Source organism: Triticum urartu, chromosome 2, assembly GCF_003073215.2.
Source record: "Triticum urartu cultivar G1812 chromosome 2, Tu2.1, whole genome shotgun sequence".
Classification (NCBI taxonomy): domain Eukaryota; kingdom Viridiplantae; phylum Streptophyta; class Magnoliopsida; order Poales; family Poaceae; genus Triticum; species Triticum urartu.
The window spans coordinates 138,574,590-138,582,471 of NC_053023.1; the positions used below are offsets into that span (position 1 = coordinate 138,574,590).

Sequence of the window (7,882 nt, forward strand, 5' to 3'; positions counted from 1 at the left end):
ATTTTGGTCTGTTATCTGGTTATCTTTGTACTAATACTAATTACTGCAATTAGCAAGAACAGATGAACTGTTAGGTTTACCAGATAGCTGCAACACATCTTATCTTTTCTGTAAGGCAAAATGATGCCTACATTTTTCTCAAGCAAGCACTTCGCCGTTCATACTGAAACGAAATCATGGAAGAATATCAGTAATTTGATTGTACACATCAATGTGCATGTACATCTAGAAGCAACAATGTGATTGATTATATACAATGAACTTCTCCAAGGAAAACTAATAAGTTGTCTCCTAGAGGAAAACAAGAACTGATGAAGTTGCAGGTAGCCCTTGTTTAATATTTATAAATCTCAGGTACATATTTTGTAAGTAACCAATCACTACTTGTTTGCACAAAAATTTGTGCGGTCGTAGGGCACGATCCCAAAACTGAAGCGGATCCCATATGCATCCCAAATATTTTTTTAGTCTTTTTTGTGTAGGCAAGGTTTTGCCTCCAGTAGTATGCAAGGGTTTTTCAACAACAATTTCTTCTAACTCATTTTTTTATTTTTTTCAAATGCAGGCAAGGCAAGGGCACCTCTTTTTTTTTCCTTTTTTCACCAACACTCGTGTGGAAATTTTATTAAAAATGGAGAGCTCCACAGATGAACATACTGGCGAGGTACTTGCCCACTCCCCACCGAACATTTTTTTCAAAATGACTTTCGGCAGAGGATCAGAGAGAATCACCCTTTTTCTTTGTGTTTTCATGTCCGCTTCTAACAGGGTGCAGCAAGAGTAATACAAGGCCATAGGCGTCCTAGGAAGAAGCAAGTTCAGGAAGGTAGAAACAGAGCATCGCCGGCAAGGCTAGTAAAGTTAAACAAGAGCTTGGACCAACGCAGAAGGATCTGATAGAAACTTACCATCTGGGAGGCATATTGAAGATCGAAGCAACAACAATGCCCGCAGACCTCAGCAGGTGGGTAATGCAGATCTACGACCCAGATAGCGAGTGCGTCGTTGTCCCAGGCAGGGGAGAGATCCCCGTAACAGCCGAAAGCGTCCACCACACCTTGGGTCTTCGCAATTCAGGGGAGGAAGTGTTCTATGGGTGGGATGCAGAAGCAATATCTTTCATAAACAGCAAGTTTGGTTTTCAGAATGGGTGCGCCCCCGAGATAACAACCGTTTGCACTATGATTAAATAGATGAATGGGAGAGCAGACGATGACTTCATGAGGGCCTGGCTGATTGTGGTAGTTTGTACCTTCATGTGCCCTACAACGAGCTTACATGTCAGCGCTCGATGCTACCCAATAGTCGCCGACCTAGAGAAAGTAAAGAGGCTCAATTTCTGTGCATTCATAGTGAATCAGATAAAAGCTTCATTACGGGTAGCAACAAGAAGAAGGCTATAAACTGTTGTGTGCACCATATGGTCGTAAGTACCACCTGCTAGGCTCTTTTCCCTTCCTTTTTCTTTCTTTTTCTTTTTTTTCTACTTATGCTTGGTTGTATAGTATACCAAAAAAGAGAAAGGCTAACCCATACTGATTCCAAACTTATTTTTTACCTGCTTTTCTTTTGTTTTGTGTCTGCAAAATAGGTGTTATATGTCGATTCTCTGGTGGTAGACATTGCAGTACCAGATTTCCCAGTCCGGGTAGAGGCATGGGACAACAAATGTATAGGGCTAGTCGCAAAGGCAAACAAAACCCCCAAGGAGGATACGGCAAGCTTAGGGTGAGTTTTTTTCATCCATCCTTTTTAAAAGCAGGTTCTTTGTTTTCTTTTTGTCTTGTTTACAATGTTACCCAACTAGTTCAAGCATGTGCAACACACTAGCCTAATTGATGCAGTTTTTGTTTTCTCTTTTCTGCTTAACAACACTAGCCTAATGTGCTTTTTTCACTCACCCCACCAGATGAAGCCAAGATACACAAGCAACGGGCGTATGAATAGTCTTTTTGTTGGGTATGAGGAGACCGATAAGTTTGTTTTCTTAAAGTTGCCACCCACATTCAAAATAAGTGTATGTTCTCCAGCTTCTTATTTTACAATTTCACTAGCTTTCCATTTTTCTTTTCAGTTGTTTTTTTACAGTGAAGTTGCATAGCCATCTCAAATTTTCTTTTAGTAGTTTTGCCTACATCTGAAAACATAGAGCAGAAAACAACGTTTCGCTCCTATCTCTTCTACTCACATATGCATTAATTTTTTCAGTAGTTGTTTCTTTTTTCCTATATAATACTTCTTCAGTTTTAAAACCACCCGGCTTTATTTTTTTGATTCATGATTTTTTTCCCTAACATTTCTTTTCCGTGTGTTTTTTCCTATGAAAATGCATCTTAATGCAGAAGAGGAAGATCGCTGCAATGGTTGGCTCATTGTGCTCAGAATGTTCGGATAGAATGGTTATTTTCATTGAAGAGGTCGGCAGTCTGGATAGGGAGGATGCCAGGGACTCTAGGAGCAATTCACACAGGACAAAGCGTCGCAGGGCTGCATGCATTCCAGGCATAAGAATCGAAGAGTCCGAGCATCATGGGGGAATCCCGGAGGACAACACAAAGTTTATGCCAAGCTCAGAGTCAGGGGAAGATGGACAAGCAAGGTGCAACGGAAATAGCTCTTATGATTTTGTCTCCTCAAGGACCGCAGCTTCAAAGCAAAACGAACTCAGATCCAAAATTTTGCCTCGAGGAATAGTGGAAATGTGACTATCAAACAGAAGTCAGCACTCAAGATAGATCCGGCTAGGGAGGGTGCAAAAGCAGGCAAGTCCCCAGAGTGCAGCCATGCAAATCTTGCAGCCAAGGTAAACCAGCGGGGTCACACAACAACCAATGGGTTTGGAATGCAAACTCACACAACAACAAATACAGATGGACCAGTAGAAAATGGGCACAAGGGCAACACACCTCTGGGCAGTGAATAAATCACAATACTTGATGTCACTCAAATATCATCAGCCCCACCTCTCGACCATTTTGTGCATCATAAAGCATCTGTACACACACCAAGTCCAGCCACTGGTGTTCCATACATGGTCAGCTCCAGTACTCCTACAACAAGCAAGTCGTGCCTAGCCCCTAGCAGCCAAAAGAAAGGGGGAACACCCACATCAGTGCAATCCAGGGAAGCCCATGCAACACAGTTGGCAACGGCTACGATCAGGAAGAAGCTACGATTGGGGCCACTTGCATAGCAGCAAGCAATGCAATAGGCACAAGCTGGCTCATCAAACCCTGTCTTCACACCATCAAGCTACACAAACCACCCAATCGGAGCAACACAAGGTTGTCCAGCTTTCGACCTTAACATGAGTTTTCATGAAGATGAGGGCACCAACAGAGGCCAATCCACAGAACTGAAGCCACGCAACCTAGATGCATGTATGTCAGAAAGCAGAGATGAATGGGGATTGGACCCGGAGGAGCTACAAAAAGTGTGCTATGAGGCGGAAAAGGCATTTGCATTGAAGAAAGAAAAGGAGAGGCTAGAGATGGAGGAGAGGCTAAGAAATGGAAGGCAAATCAACGATCAAAATTCAAAAACATCAGTCATAGCAACCACAAATGCATAAAATGTCGCTAGCTCATCAAGGACTCCAGCAGCGGTTGGGCACGAGCGGAGAGTTGTAAGGGCACCAGCACAACTCAGGTCGCCATACATATGCCCAGAGAACACAGATCCATTCTACTGCTCAAAGAAAGTTCGCTACATCTACGATGTTGTGTGCCAGTATAATGTGACCCACACAAGGCAAGCCGACATCTTTTTCTGTTTTTATTTGTATGTGCCAAATTTCAAAACAGCAAGCCCATCATAAACTATGACGCGCTCTACATCAGCTGCAATGAACTTGCACAATCAATGGCACCTGGATAGAAGATGGACAGCATGGTGGCCGAGATGGCAATCATTGCATTGAGGGAAGCAGGGCTGAGGCCAAAGAAGAGATTAATGCCACTATGAGTAGCTGAAAGAATCCCCCCCTTATCCCTTTTTTGATCTTCTTTTAGTTTTTTATCCTAGAAGCACAACAACTAATATGTTACCACTTCTCTTCTTTTTACATCACCATTCGTTGTTGCTAGACATTCTTCCAGAACAATAGTTTCACAAGGAACGGCATAGACAAACATTTTGACAACAAAACTAGAAGGCTAAGCAGATGTGAATCAGTAAGAAAAAAATGACAATGAAGTTTTCTTCATGCTTCCCTCTATCCTTTTTCTTTTTTTGTCCCATCTCACCCACTCTCTCATCAACCAGGTATCATTTCTGACACTCGAGATTCTGGACAAGGAGAATCCAAAGGAGACAGGGCATTATTGGCTAATGGTGCTGAACATCAGGGACAAGCGATTCGAGGTACTAGACTCGGCAAGGACGTTCAAGGACAAGGCATTAGTAGAAAATGCGAACAAAATCATGAAGGGCATCAAAATAAACTGGGAGAGGCACTACAACAAGTCAAGTGTGCAGATTGCAGATTGGACACTCCACGAAATCAAGTGCCCAAAGAAGGATAACAGGCAAGGGCACCCCTATCCCATATTTTATTTTCTTTTTTCCGCATTTTTTTCTTTTCTGTTTTATCATTTTTTCTTATCCGAGCCTAATACAAATCGACCACCCAACCAAAAATCACCTCCCTAGATGGTCTAGTGTCGCCTCACCGGTCGAACCAAGTCGCCTAAAAACCCTTGACCACCCTCCAAAAGTTGCCAAACATGGGAGGTGGGGCGCACATCGCCTACCTAGACGGCCTAGTGTCGCCTCACCGGTCGAACCAAGTCACCTAAAAACCCTCGACCACCCTCCCAAAGTCGTCAAACATGGGAGGTGGGGCGCACATCGCCTACCTAGGTGGCTAGCGTCGTCTCACCGGTCGAACCAAGTCACCTAAAAAACTCTCGACCACCCACATAAAGTCGCCTAACATGGGAGGTGGGGCGCACATCGCCTACCTAGGCGGCCTAGAGTTGCCTCACCGGTCGAACCAAGTCACCTAAAAACCCTCGACCACCCTCCCAAAGTCGTCAAACATGGGAGGTGGGGCGCACATCGCCTACCTAGGCGGCTAGCGTCGCCTCACCGATCGAACCAAGTCGCCTAAATACCCTCGGCCACCCACACAAAGTCGCCTAACACGGAAGGTGGGGCCGCACATCGCCTACCTAGGAGGACTAGCGTCGCCTCACCGGTCGAACCAAGCCGCCTAAACACCCTCGACCACCCACACAAATTCGCCTAACACGAGAGGTGGGGCACACATCGCCTACCTCGGCGGCCTAGCCTCACCTCACCGGTCGAACCAAGTCGCCTAAAAACCCTCGACCACCCTCCAAAAGTCGCCAAACACGGGAGCTGGGGCGCACATCGCCTACCTAGGTGGCTAGCGTCGCCTCACCGGTTGTACCAAGTCGCCTAAAAACCCTCGGCCACCCACACAAAGTCACCTTACACGGGAGGTGGGGCCGCACATCGCCTACCTAAGAGGACTAGTGTCGCCTCACCGGTCGAACCAAGCCACCTAAACACCCTCAACAACCCTCCCAAAGTCGCCTAACACGAGAGGTGGGGCGCACATCGCCTACCTAGGTGGCTAGCGTCGCCTCACCGGTCGAACCAAGTCGCCTAAAAACCCTCGACCACCCACACAAAGTCGCCTAACACAAGAGGTGGGGCGCACATCGCCTACCTTGGTGGCCTAGTGTCGCCTCACCAGTCAAACCAAGTCGCCTAAAAACCCTCGACCACCCACACAAAGTCGCCTAACACGGGAGGTGGGGCGCACATCGCCTACCTCGGCGGCCTAGCGGCACCTCACCGGTCAAACCAAGTCGCCTAAAAACCCTCGACCACCCACACAAAGTCGCCTAACACGGGAGGTGGGGCGCACATCGCCTATCTCGACGGCCTAGCGTCGCCTCACCGGTCAAACCAAGTCGCCTAAAAACCCTCGACCACCCACCCAAAGTTGCCTAACACAGGAGGTGGGGCCGCACATCGCCTACCTTGGTGGCTAGCATCGCCCCACCGGTCGAACCAAGTCGCCTAAAAACCCTCGACCACCCACACAAAGTCGCCTAACACGGGAGGTGGGGCCGCACATCGCCTACCTCGGCGGCCTAGCGTCACCTCACCGGTCGAACCAAGTCGCCTAAAAACTCTCGACCTCCCACACAAAGTCGCATAACACGAGAGGTGGGGCTGCACATCTCCTACCTAGGCGGCCTAGTGTCGCCTCACCGGTAGAACCAAGTCGCCCTAAAAAAACCTCGGGCACCTCCATATTTTTGTTTTATTGAATTTTTGGTTTGCATCATCATTTGCGATAGGGATTTCTTTTTTTGAGATGTTTTTTTATCTGTGATCATGCTTCATGTGATCATTTTAACTAGGTGAAATTCCTGCAATATTTGTGTATGTACTGCATTTTTTCCTTAGTAAATAGCAATATCAGTTTGTATTTTCCGGGACACACTAACGAAATCCACCATGCTTTCCTTTCTCCCCAAAAAACAGGTATGATTGCAGCATATATATGCTATACAACATCGACAACTGGGATGGCACCCATGTCCTGGAGTATGGGCCAAAAGACATAGTCAACATGAGGATGATACTAACAGCAAAAATGGTGGAGAGTGACCACAATGACATCAATTGGGAAAAGATGCTCAACATCAAGAAGGTACAGAAATCTTAGTTATCAGTTTCAATGGCATACCACCAACCACTTTTGTTTCAGTAGCACAGAACATAAATTACATGGTCTTTTTCGACACAAATGAAACATATCCCAGATCAACTTTTTCATTTTCACTCAATGTTCGGCCACACACAGATTCCCCCTTTTGTCACTTCTTTTTTCTTTTTTTTCGTTGCTGGATCCATCAAGCACTTCGGTTTAGACCAGGCGTGCAAGTGGCACAATTGTGCCCTAACTCTTTGTAGTATGCACATTTTTTCTTCTTCTTCGGATGTAACTCAATGCCCGAATAGTACCTCTTGTCTCTCTTGCGTCCCTTAGTAGAAGATTTTGGGGGGTTACGCAAAGGATTTGCTTTAGGCTCTCCAATAGAAGCTTCCGTGGGGGCAGATTGGGCTGGTGGCTGGGCTGGCGCCGCTTGCTTCTTCTTCCTCCTTGATTTATAAAGTTGGTTCAGTTCAGTCTCCAACGCGTGCCCACAGGACTTGCACAAAGCTGCTCCTGCATCGAACATACTGCCCAATTTAGAGATTTTGCCAAACATAGTATTCAGGGAAACGTGCCTTATTTGCTGCAGCGACTCTTGAGGCATGGCATTAGGGACTTGTGTCAGGGGGCAAATCAGTAAGAAATGCATTCTGAGTCCATCTAGGCAGTATGTAACGCTCAGGGATCTCATCAACACCAAGGTGGGTGAACACTTTCAAGATGTGGACACAAAACAGCCCATCCCTGTAAAACTTGCAACACTCACAACCGTACTCTTGCCGATCAACCTGCGCTGTTACCATGTACAGTCTACGCCCATAAATCCCTGCATAAATTCCGTTAGGCTCAAGTACGTACATGTTGGCGCCTTGAGGCCTAACATTATACATGTCAATCAAAGAAAACTCATGTTGAAACCTGTAGTATATATCCCTTGTGTAAACTCGCAAGGCTTGCTTCTCAATTGGGAACAGGGACCAAAGCCTTGGCTCAAGCTCATTTGTTCGGTAATCATTACCCCCTTCTTTCACCAAGATCTTGTCATTTATCTTCTCATATTGCTTCACAAAGTTGACCGCAGAATTTTGCGGGTTCACGTACCTTTTTAGGACGGCATTGAAGCCTTCACTACGCTGAGTCGACTGGACGAATGGGAAGAAACAATTCCTAAAGTAGCAAGGGACC

General features: G+C 46.1%; 1 pseudogene; it reads left to right on the forward strand.

The window, feature by feature from the left end:
* The first annotated feature begins 3,307 nt into the window (after window positions 1–3,307).
* Window positions 3,308–6,706, forward strand: LOC125535436 (annotated as a pseudogene).
* The last annotated feature ends 1,176 nt before the right edge of the window (window positions 6,707–7,882 follow it).